We start from the raw sequence: 13484 nt of genomic DNA, 5'->3' as shown, positions 1-13484 counted from the left end.
CTGTGGGGTCTGTCCTTAATCACTCGGAATGCATTAGAGGTTGAGAACAAACGAGGAATGACAGCGAGTAAACAAGCAATATGCATCAGTAAAGCAATAAGCACCCTCACCCTATCTTTATCTCCCTGTGTGGCTGGAGCCCTCCTCGAAGTTTAGGGGTGGGTGCTAATGAGGGTGTTCAAACGGAGAGGGGGAACGGATTGGCTTGGGAGCAGATGAAGGAGATGAGACCAAAAAAGAGAAATGGGGTTGCATGGACACAGCTGATATGGCGACGGTTGTTTTTCATTCTGGTTTGTCTGGGTCTTCTAAAAACATTAATTCTGGGTTTTATCTCTCTGATGTGCTCAAACCACCAGCTTTTATAAGCACGGTGTGACTGTAGCTCAAAAAGGAAGTCGGCCTTTGCTCACAGAATTGCACAATTTCACAATAAAAAGCTATTGTTGTGGTCAAGTCTTGGAGGACAGATCCTACAAACAGTGGAGGTTTAACACAATGGCAAGACTGGATTTACAATAACAGGAGTCTACAGTAACTCCTTCAGGACAAACAGAGCCAGAGGACAGGCTACCAGCAAACTCCTGACAACTTCTTCTCAACTTTCCTCAAGTTTTGTCACAGTGATTGGTGCGGAGTGTAAACGAGCACTGTGACTGGCTGATTCTTGAATATCCTCTTGCTCTGTGGGAGATGCGCATCAGAGGTGCCACAATCACAAGAAACAATCGCGTTGATGTGCTGGAAAACACCTTTTAGTGTTAATTTCCCTGTGGCCAGGCATCCGGGATCCAGATTTTTTTTTTTCCTCTCCAATGCTGGATGGACTTCTATGACTCCCTCCAGGCAAAGGACTGCTGGAAAAAGCAAGCAGAATAAATTAGACTCCAATGAGCGACAGTTTTGCCCGGTGTAAATACTTGAACACATGCACAAGACATACACACACAGGAAACAAGACACAAGAGCCACACTAATTATATCTCTTCCGTACAATGTCCACAACTTTGTGGTACGAAACAGGACCAAAAGCCTTGAATGAGGAGAAACTGAGTACACCTAACTGATGCTTAAACATCCAAAACAGTGAGAATGCTGAGACTGTTTTGGATCATCAGCTTAGAGTGCTTTTACTCAATCTCTCCTGATTACTGACAGACTATGGCGTCACTGGCTCGTCTCAGAGCTAACTGACTGTTGTTTGTAAAACTTCCTCTCTATAAAAAGAAACAATGCAAGTATGCTACCGCAGGTTATCTGAATGCAACCTGGTAGACATACTTGGGCTCCATGATCCCTAGCAATATATAGATTATGGTGTATGGTTCAATTGTTTCTTTGTTTTCTGTCTGTTTTTTTGTACTGTGTTTTTTCAAGGATTAATTTCCTGTCAAAAACAAACAAAAAAAAAACACAAAAAAAAATCTGACCAATGGAAAGTTTAAAAGTGCTTCCAGATGTTAGACTCATGGCTGCGCACCCTCAACCCTCCCTGACTGCCTTCCTTTTCCACCAGAGGATGTCATACGTTTGAAGCTTGTGATCTTTTGAGTTACGTTGTATGGTATACATGCACTCATGTATTTAATGTTAAAAGATATTGCATTGTATCCAAGTGCTTTGCCAACACATTAGCTGAAAGACGAAAGGAAAGATTCAGTGATTTTTCTTGTACAGCTTTTGCATCTGCAAAAAAAATGAAAAAAAAAAATCATGCGTTGTTTCATGATAATTTGTAACAGGCAGCAATAGGCTGCCTTGGATTGCTATGTATTACTTGTGTATATATGTATGCTGTACCACTTGTCTGCTGTGAAATTTGTTGACTACTCAGCTTATATAAGGGCTTTTTATAGATATAAAAGCAGACTGGGCAAACTGACGTCACTCTGTAACTCAAGACAAATTTCTCTAGACTTTTTTTTTTTAGGGATGAAGGGATATGAACAGAATTTTCATGCATACAAAATGCTACATAAATAAAGTTTTGACTGGCTGAAATGTCTACAGGCACTCATGCGACGTTGGCCCATGTGTCTTGTTTGAATAAATCTTTCGAGAAATACAGCATTCATTTGTTGATCATACCTGTGTGTGTGCCGGTTGTTTCTGTTTAGGAAGAGCAATTTTTAAAGAAAAGCAAAGATCAAGAGCTTTTCATGACTTTCTAATTAACCTTAAGCCTCATTTCCACTGCATGGTGGCTCAACTTGCTTGAAACTGTTCTCCTTTGGTTTTCCGTTGACAAAAGTTGTGGATTCTACCTGTCCATCCCTGTTCGGGTTGGATGCAGAAGGTGGTTTTGGTGTCACGCTCGTATGCCGAAAAAACTGACAGAGCGGACTGTCAGAGCGGATTTCGGGAGTGGAAACGGGCTGGTGAGTTACATCGTTCTTGTAGCACAATATACACAATATGTAATTTTTGGTGTCATTTCATAGACCCACTTCTTTTTCACTTTTTCACATACAGGATGAAATCTTGCACAGAAAATCAACAACAGCGACCTGGATAGACCACCATGCAGATGTTTCAAGTAAAACCTTCATCTGAAATTCATCAAGTTCAGGCTCATTGAGGCTTAAAGGCATCCTGGGAAATACAAAAAGAGCAATAACTGGAAGAAGTGAGTTCAACAGCAGGGTAAGTTACGACACTTCATCACAAAATAACCCCTAAAAGCACTGACTGTCAGAGACTGATGATATAAGCAACCGCAGCTTTATCAAGAATGAACGTTTTCACCCAAAATCTTCCTAATTAAACAGTCGTGACAACATTCATAGCTGTGCCAGCATAGAAACTGCCGCCTCCTACAAGCCGCAGCCCAAAAGATCTGCTTCAAGCTTTCATTTGACCCAGTTAGGGAGTTCCCAAGCTTGACGCACCACAAAATATGCTTTCAGATTTACTGGTAAGAGACACACATCAAAACAGAAAGGACAGAAACATCTAAAAAAAAAAAAAAAGTTAAAAAAAAAAAGGACAAAATGTACCAACAGGTGAGAACATAAGGAACTGTATTCAGCTTGATCATGGGAAAATAACAGCTCTCTCTGTCCTCCTCTGTGTCTTTGTCGCACACAGCCTGAAGTCTGGATCTCCCCAAGACGTGTGTTGCCATTTAATGTGTTCTGACATCATCTGGGATTTCACATGATGTGTTTCCTTTGGGTTAGGAGCGTGTTTTAAAGCCCTTAAGTGTGTGATGTCATGCATCAGCACGTAAAAAACCTCCTGCATCGCTTTGTTCCTGCAGCCTGTCAAAAGACCAGTCTCTAATAGAAGTAAGGCTCAGTCTGATTGCAGTAAGAACAATAAAAAGCCTGTTTAATTAAGCTCTGAGTGGTGAGAGAGACGTTGCACATTTTATCATCCATCAGGACTGCCCATCGTATTTAATTGACCTAATTATTTCTTACTTAGTGCAGCAACATCCTCACGACGGGATCAATACACTAATCCAGTTATGAGTGTCTGCACAGTCATCGGACTCAATTTATTTCCAACCTGCAGCTTGCGTTAAACGTCTTTAAAATGATTCAGTTAATTGGTTTTGACAGTGATAATACGATTGCCCATTTATCCTGCAATCGAGATGTGCTGTAAATTAGAGCTTTCATTGTTTTTGACCCAGAGATGTTACAGTAATGAAAGAAGAGCAGAGAGACGAAGAGAATAAAGAGAGCAATTCGACAAAGGGTGAGCAAGAGAAAGAGATTTGACCTCTAACAGCACTGTGTTGTCTTTGTACTGTACGCACAAACATTAGAATAACTAATGCTGTCCTTTATGCACATAGCTGAGAGAAATAGAGCAAAATAAGCATAGCAAACGTGTAAAAAGACAGGAGTAACATGTTCACACATGGACACACACTGTAGCAGAACAGTGTAGAAATCAGCGCCTTGTTTGTGCGCACAAGCAATGTCAACTCCTACACAAGCAGAGGCAACTCAGCCGGGAGGTAAAACAGGATGTGTGTCACTGGAGGCACATTACAGAAACACAGAACGGATGACTTTTTTAAACATAGCACTCTTCATAATGACACTGCTTTCACTCCCAGAGGCTTGGAAGACAAATACACAGTGGTTCTGCATATTTTATTTCAAAGTGCTCTTAAAGGAATACTTCACCCTCTAGATGATCATTTGTGTGTCAATTACTCACCGTTGGTTATGTTGAATTCAGGAGTAAAGCTTTGTTTTTCTCGCATGCCTCCGCTGTGAACGTAGAACCAAAAAAAGAGAGAAAATTCTTAATGAATTGAAGTAAATCAGCAAACTCGGTCTGAACTTGTGCAGTATAATCCAAGTCTCATTTATCCAGTGGTATGCTCAGTATCCTCCAAACGCGTTCTCACTAAAACCGTGATATTTAAAACACCTCTGTAGAAATAGTGCAGGCGGACAACTCGTCCGTGCGTGAGATCTGTGCAGAAGTGTTTTAACCCTTTGAACTCGAACTGAAATGGTCCGCCAGTGCCCACACTAGTATTTTTACTTATTGTGATGTAACTTTCTTGGAGTAACTTCAAATGCTTTGTATCTAAAATACCTCAAATCTACAACCCAAGCTAAAAGTTCATATAAGTCAATAATCTATAATAATTGATAAGGGTATTGAAATTGTGTCACTATTTTTTTTTAAATCAGATTTTACCAAATTAAAATACAAAACATATTGATCCAAAACATAAACATAATATTTATAAGCACTCAATAAGTTATCCAAACTTATGTACATCATTTCATTTCAGAGACACGGTCAGTTTTATGAGCAGAATGCAAAAGCTTTGTGACAGATTCATCATTTCTGTGCATTTTTGCATGATTTTGCACCAAACACAATGTAGCTCATCGACATCATCACGAGGATAGATAATAATGAAGGTAATCTGACGCCTTAGTTTTCAGCTGCTAAAGAATGACTGTTGAAGCCAATATGATTGTTATTTTAGATCGATATACATACAGTATTATGCAAACAAAGATCTGCCATGACCCTCCGAGGGATGTTCGTGTATAGAGGGTTAAATGTTATGTTTTTTGCAAAAATCGATGTGTTTGGGAAGTACTAACAAGTGATGGATGGATGAGACTTGGATTGTATTGCATGAATTGTATCAGAATTTGTAAACAATTGTTTTGATATATTTTTGTGGAATAAATGCAGCCCCCTATGACTTACATTCATCAAGAACATTTGCCTTTCTTTTACCCTCCAATTTCAACATGTGGTGAGTAGTTGTTACACAAATGAAGGGGCAAGTTTTCCTTCAGAACCACAAAAAGATGCAGGTCTAGTTCAGCCTCCACACACGTGCTGTACTGGGAAACCCCAGCGTACTTGCAACTGGCAACACAATGATAACACATATGACACATATACAAGATACGCAATTGAGCAGTATTGCTTGATCAATTTTGATAAACTGGGAACTGTGTGTGTGTGTGTGTGTGTGTGTGTGTGTCTCTGTCTCTCTCTCTCTCTCTCTCTCTCTGTCTCTGAGCAGGCAGGGCAGTGGGCATCATCTCCAGCTGTCATAAATGTCACAGTTCATTTGTGTGTCTCAAGGGTTTGGACCAAATCCATCATAGAGAGCAAAAAGCCAAATGCCACAAACCATGTCCACAATAATTTTCTCTCTTTCTCTCTCTCATCCTCTCTCTCTCTCTCTCTCTCTCTCTCTCTCTCTCTCTCTCTCTCTCGCCCATGGCAGGCATCCTGAGGCTCAGTACCAGTGTATAAATGTTGTTATTCAGGTCAGAGGACATGCACTGGAATATTGCATTACTATTACTTATTCAGTTGTCTTGCTGATACAGATTGCAAGATTTCTGCATTCTAGTGAAATATGCAACCTTTCAGTGACCCTGCAGAAAGCAATACCGTCATTATCTAGGAATGTTATACAAAACCGAAAGATCTGTATCCAATCAAAAGGCCTTTTTCACTGCAGATAATTTGTTGTAGTATGAAAAGCACAAGTGTCACTAGTAACATTAGCAATAGCTCTATTTATGTGTCCAAATAAATATGTGTACATGCACACTAATATTCCACTATTGCTTTGAATATGACAATAGTCTGAATTTGATACAGGTCATGCAATATTCTAAATTAGACCTTTTTCCTAATTTCACAATTTTCAATTCAGATACAGGATATGCCTATATCATTCATGGTTAAGGAGCATTCTTTGGACATTTGGCGCCACCTCTGATTTGTTTACAGTCAGCTCTATGCATTGGTCACAACCCAAGCTTCCTGCCATACACCCGTCTGTGCATGAGCACTGGCTCACATAGCTGCCAATCATGACATCAAATCCCTTTTTATAGCATCAAATAACTAATTAAAACCAAACTTAGCAATAAAAGGAAAACTTGAACATGCATCACGGTGATAAGAACTACCTAAATCAACGTTGTACGGATGTTTTGGGTTGGTGCTTTGGTGCGACAATCAACAAATTGCATTGGTATTTGCCAACCCCGGAATGGGACTCAACAATCAACTAAAGGTTGCATAATGTCACTTTGAATGACAGAAACCAATTTGATGTGTACTTTTAGTTTAGTTTGGCCCATGTCCAATACGCTAGAGGCAAGGTTAATACACTTTTCAGTAAGATGTGATAAATTTACTTGCTAGCACAAAATAGCAAACAAAACAACAAATATAACCACCACAACAAAACAGAAAAAGTTTGTAACTGATGAACATAGTAAAGAACAAGCCAGATATTTCTCTCAGGAGTTGGTTGAGACCAAAACAGAGCAAAAAGCAGAGTGAATATTGGACTTGAATTCATCGGGTTGCCTGAAATAAGATTCCAAATGAATTCTTATGTTGCTACATGTCTGTTGGGTGTAAATAAGCCACTGTTTGCTATCAAATTTACCATAACACATTTTTAAGATTACCCCCAAGTGGATAAAAAATCACTTAATGTAGGTTTACTGGTCCGTCATTATGTTTTAAACTGATCATGGCTAATGTTTTTGATTATTTAACAGGACAATCATGATGAAAACTGTGTATTGTGGTGAGAGATTATAGATTATAATATGAGCTAAAGTTAATCATTTTAAAAGTAAAGGGAAACCCAACTAACTTCTTCCTTTGTTTCACTGACAGTCAGATGAAGATATACTGAGAGATAAGATGAGGGAATCAAGACTAATTCAATGCCATACTGTGTCCAGCCAAAAAAAATATTCCTCCCATTGCAGTCTGGAGGCAGCGCTGGCATTTTACCAGCCCACCTTTGTGCATCCTAGCAATGAATGGATTTTAACCGGCACCTGACAGAACCAGATAAGACAGGAGCTGCCACACAAAGCCACTCACTGCAGTCGATAATGACAGGACAGAGAACCAAATGAATGAAGGAGAAAAAAATACCAAAAAGCCAGAGGAGGAGGAGAGGAGGGAGGGAAAGGGGAGGAAATATCAACTCTCTGAAGAAATATTGTCAAAAAAGAGAATGATCACAAGAATGAGACTGAGATAGATAATACCGGGAGAAGAAAGGAAGGACAAAAGAAATCTGAGAGAAAAGGGAGATGACATTTCCAGCAGCACAGGGAGAAGAAGACGAGAGGCATGCATTTGCTGCAGAACTAACAGAATGTAACATAAGCTGTGGAGAGAGACAGAGAGCTAGACGGGCAGAGGCGGGAAGAACCAAAGGATGGCTTTAAGTCTGGTGCTGCAGGAGAGAGACAGACAACCATGGTGAGCCTGGAGGTTAATCCAGCTAATGCCGTGGTCGACTGGGGAGTTTGCAGCTGGAAACGGGGCCATGGAGAGCTGAGGAAGTGCTTAGCCTGGTGGTTTGATTGGCTGAGTGACATGGAGAGCCAAAAGCATGTAGGTTCCACTGGTTTCATTTCCAACCAGAGGCCAGTACACTGAGCCATTACACACCCAGATACCTTTTCATGGTTCTTCGCTGTCCATAGTGGTGGTCGGGGTCATTTTGCTTGTGGGTTGTCTGTCTGTCTGTCTTTTGTCCATCTCCCATTCTCGTGAACGCAATATCTCACCAAATGTCTCATTTGGACTCAACAATGAACTGATAACATTTTGGTGATCAAAGGACAAGGTCACTGTGACCTTGTCTGTCTTATTCTTGTGAACAGGATATATCAAGAATAGCTTGAGCATTTTTTTCTCCAAATTTGACAAATTCTCACTTGGACTTAATGATAAAGGACTTGGATTTTGGTGGTCATAGGTCAAGGTCACTGTGACTTTGCATCTGTCTCATTTTTGTGAAAGTGATATTTCACGAGCACGTCGGGGAATTTCTTCAAACTTGGCACAAATGTTCCCTTAGACATAAAAATGAACTTGATGGTCAAAGGTCACTATGACCTTCTTCTTCTTTCAAATCCAATCTATTTACATAAAATATGGGCCAGGGCATATTAATTGACATTTACATGTAAATATGCAAGAGCCAGAGGCTAATTTCCATCTTTAGTCCCATGGCAGGTTGATGGGAAATACAAAAAAACTTGAACATGACCATCACAACACATTCAGTACAAGAAGTACCAATATAAGCTTAGTAGTAACGTAGGCTTTAAACTAACTGACAAAGTGTCTTAGTAAATTCTTAAGCTAATTATAGCACATAAATTCCAAGTAGGATAAAATTATTAAGTGATGATACTTAACATCTAAAAGATTAAAAGTAAACTAGACTCAGTGACCTCATAATTTTCTGTAAAAACATTTTTGTGGCCATTATGCAACATCATATTTTAGGAACAGAAGGCGAGACATTTGATCAGATACTAAATTGGTGACTCTAGTTTTTGTTAATATGTTTAGAAATTGATTTAAATCTGCTTTTTGGTATCTTCACTCCTCAGATCAGATCATTTATGAATATTCTGTTCAGTTCTGCTTCAGCACCCTTAATTAGTTAATAAGCTGCTGATCATAGATGCTCAGTAGAACTGGAATGGTTAAATGGGACTTAATAGGAAGCATTGAGGCATTAAGGTGTGTGCAGGGCGGGGGATTATAATCACAGGGGTAACAGTGTGACACTGAATATCATCAGGGACAGAAGGAAAGTGTTAGTTCATGTGTACATGGAATGAAAGGCGCACTAACTTTCACACACACATTCGCTCTCTGCTCTTTTATTCATACAATATGCATTCATTAGCATATCATTTCCCCTCTTTCACATTGCTGTGCATCCCAAAGATGCCTCTCTCTTTCTCTCTCGTGCTCTTATCTTCAATCAATAGATTCCCTCTCATACAAGCGCACACACATAGCCCAGCCAGCGGCACACACACACACACACACACCATGCGAATCTGCAACTCTGCAGGCCTGGCCAGCGACAGCTTCATCAATCTGGTCAGCTCTCTGTCTGCACCCAGCTGTCAACACACAGTCGGCAGCGTAACAGGCTGACAAAACAGGTGTGAGTGCGCGTGCGCGCTGGTTCATGGATTTATAATTGCATAGCCTATTATAAATAAATATTGGGTGACATTTTAGATTGCAACCTGCAAATTACAGTATAATCATTTAGTGCAAACCATGCATAAATAAAATATTTTCTAGGCGTTTACATAAGCATTCACATGAATTTCAGCTGAGTTAATGAACATTATTGATTAGTAAAAGGACACTAGTATTGCAACAAAGCATTAAAAAATGTCTTGGACAACCTTTTTACAGTCCAGGCTGTAAAAAAAAAAATCACATATGGTTTGATTGTATTTGATTATTTCATTGCACAGTTTGACCCACCTGTCTATCCAACATACTGGTAATGCAACTCCAGTAAAACGGTGTGCAGTGCAGACTGCTTGGCCTGCAGTCTTGCCTTTTGAGAACCCCACAACCAAACAACTTCACCTTAGGCACCGTGCTTCCTTGGCTGCTGAGCAGTACACCTGCCTTGGCATGGGCTAGTTGTGTCCCCTAGCAGTGCTAGAGTATACTAACAGCATGCTATTTGGGACCACTCTTTTTCTGGGAGCAAAAGTCTCAGTTCTGAGAGCTACATCACTGATGCTTGAAATTTCTGAGTTCATTAGTGCAACATTAAAACATGAAAAGGGGTCTGCACGTTGTAGCTCCAATCTTGCAATCTTTTTAGTGCATCCACAGGTGACGTTTGCTTTTCTTGAGACTTAAGGCCTATTTATACTCCCTGTATGTATGAAAATAAATGTGTCTATTTCAAACGTCTTAAACATCACTGCCCTCATACTTGGATGTAGAAGGTGGAAGAAAGAGGGATCTCAAAAAGATGAGAATAAACCAAAAGAGGTGGGAGGGAGACAGAAAGAAGCAGGATAGTAAGTGAGATGAATAGAGAAGAAATAAAGGTGAAAATGGGAGAAAAGAATCAGATGAAAGATGCAGAACGTGAAAAAAGAGAGTCCACAGACATCATGGTGCTATTAGATGGAGGTCTTCCATCAATCTGCTCCGTCCACTGCTTCATAAACTCAATTAAACTGCAGGCCTCCTGAGGAAGAACTCACTCCCTCTCCATCTATCTATCTGAATCTCCAGCCCTCCCCCTCTAATCTGGCAAGAAATCTACTGGTTTGTGCCACTAATTCTTTGTCCTCTCCTCTATAGCAGTACAGTATAACAAAGGAAATTAAAAAATATCATCACTGTCCATTGATCACTTACTCAACAACTTGTTTTACCTAATTTGTGATTACTTGAGATAAAAGCAGATTTAGGTTTTGCAGCAGTATCTGATTCTTAAATGCTTAATATATTTACAAACTCTCAGAATCCAGTGTTATTTAAAGCCAAATGTTCATCAGGAGACCTCCATTTTGTTTTGTTTTTTATGCAGTGACAAGTTAAATTCCACTTGCTCTCAGAACAACAGTTGATAAAGGAAAGAAAAATAGAGCAAAGCACTCCCGACTACTTTATAAAACAACGACAAGCCCCCAATCAATACATCTGCTTTAAAGGGGAAATGATAGGAGATGGAGAGGTGGGCGGCGGACAGCACATAAAACCTGATGGATAGATAGAGCCAAGACCTACTGCACAAAATTAATTAAACTTAAGAAAATTCATGGTGATTGGACACATCCATAATTACTCTGGCTTGATCGTGCGTGTGTGTGTGTGTGTGTGTGTGTGTGCGCGTGTGTGAGCACAGAGTGAGGGGTAGTGTAGCTTAAAATAAATTAAATGTAGTGTGTGTGTGTGTGTGTGTGTGTGTGTGTGTGGCGTGTGAATGCATTTGTGTGTGCGTGTTTGCGCTCTTTTAAATTAGCTCTTTGGAAGTAAAGTACCTCACTTACTGAGTAAACCAGTCTGTCATCAGGTCAGGTCGAAGGCTACTCAAGTCTGTCGCCTAAAATCAACCACAATTAATCAGAGAATGTCTGCTGGGAGCTTTTCTTCTCAGTCATTTTAATCCATGCGACTATATATATATATATATATATATACGCACACACACACACACACACACACATATATATATATATATATATATATTATATACACACACCCAGTCATTGCTGTTCTCTACCTGTCCTCCAGATGTCCTCTGACTTCTTTCTTCTGTCCCTGTCATGGCACTCCCATCCCTCCTGCCCAGTAATAACCCTCCATCTAGTCACCTGACCTGTCCCACCCACTTTTCAAACTGCAGAGTTTGTTTGCCTGTTAGTGTTGCTCTGCTTGCAGTGTTTACTCCTAATCATTACTTTCTAGCCATCTGAACCACTGCCCTGTTAAGTTAACCCTTTACCCTGAAATCTGTACCTTTGTGCCTGCATGTCTGACCTTCTGCCTGATCCATGGACTGATGATTCTTTGCCACACCACCTTGGATAAGTTTGCCTGTTTGGATTTCCCTCCTGATCCTTCCCTGCATGATTCTGTGAGTGCATGTACCTCCATGTTGTTTTGAAAATTGCATTTGGGTCCTGTCTCTGTCCATTTCTGGCAGTTGATAGCATGCTAAACTTGGGTTGAACTGATCATAGTAAACTTTATTCCTGCTTTGCTGCAGCATATTAGCATTGTGAGGATGTTAGCATGCTAAAGCACTTAGCCCAAAGCATTGGTGTCCCCAAGCAGACCCTCACAGAGACACTGCTAACATGGGTGTAAACTGTTTTTTTGTTTGTTTTTTTTTTATCAGTGAAGAGTTGAACTGGAAAAGCAAATCTTTGGCTGAGCAGTAGCCTTTGATATACAGTCAGGTTGTTCAGATTTTTACTGAATTCACATATTAACACTGCAAAAACTGAACTCTATGAAATATCTTAAATTGAGGCAACATATGCTTGTTTTTTTGAGGGCCAATTTTAAACTGTTTTGTCTTTTTGCAGCTTTTGTGTGTAGTATAGCTGCGCCTGTTTTAAGATGCAATTCCGACATTTAGCCTTGTTCAGGGATGGTGGCACTAGTATTTGCTAAATGTTTCTTCATACTGAGAAAATAACACTCAAATCTGGTATCTAGAGAGACATGTTTGTTTTTAGTCCGGCTGCACCAGAACCTGTGGTTCTTTGAGATGAGATTTTTTTAACTGTTACAAACAATCCTGATGTTCTGGATTGACAATCTGAATCTGAAGTCATTAAAACAATAAAAATATTAGAATAAGCTCAGAGTTTTGAGAATGTAATGGCATCGCTGCTTGACTGCAGATGCTTCAGCAGCCTCACAGGTGATTGATGTTCACACAGATGGAAAACTGGAAATGGAAACATTAGCTTAAATTAACGCAAATATAATTTGATAGATGTGTCTGCTAAAATAGTTTTATTAGTTCAGAGTTATACCATATAAGTCACAAGCAATAAGTCAAAATTAAATTGAAATACAACACTTTTTTATGTTTTAGTAATAAGCACTCAAGGAATCCTGTTAAACATTTTGTTAATTTTATCCCTTAGAAACCTGGGGAAATTGGTTTGATTTCTTTAAAAACATGGGGAGAAGGCAATGCACATCTTAACAAGACACTGACCAAAAATTACCAATTAATTAGTAAGAAAATTGCCTAAAAATAAGCCAACAAAAAGACCCCCTCCAAAAAGTGCTGGGAATTATTATTCTTTAAAATGTATTAATTATTTTTTCTTTAGCATAATTTTGAATATAAAACAAAATTAACTATAAATTTAGTTTTCTGGACATATTCCATTTTTTTTCTTTTGTTGCTCTAACAGCCCCTCCTCTTTTTTCTAACTAATTTTGAGCTCATTCTCTTGTCAATATTTACTAATTTTTTGACATTTTTTGGGACATTTCTTTCCAGGTTGGTCATTGCCTTTTTGTCCCACGTATTTTTTTTTATGAACTCAAACTAATTTTCTCAGGTTTAAAACAGTCAAATAGCTTGTGAATGGCGTCTGAATGCAGTACAAGAAAAATGATGGCGATTCAATGTGAACAAACACCCAATGCTTCCATTTTGGTCTAACCAACAAAGAACTAAA

The sequence above is a fragment of the Plectropomus leopardus genome, chromosome 17 (assembly GCF_008729295.1).
Source record: "Plectropomus leopardus isolate mb chromosome 17, YSFRI_Pleo_2.0, whole genome shotgun sequence".
NCBI classification, from domain to species: Eukaryota; Metazoa; Chordata; class Actinopteri; order Perciformes; family Serranidae; genus Plectropomus; species Plectropomus leopardus.
The sequence above is the reverse complement of the archived record's forward strand: the minus strand, read 5'-3'. Positions refer to the sequence as shown.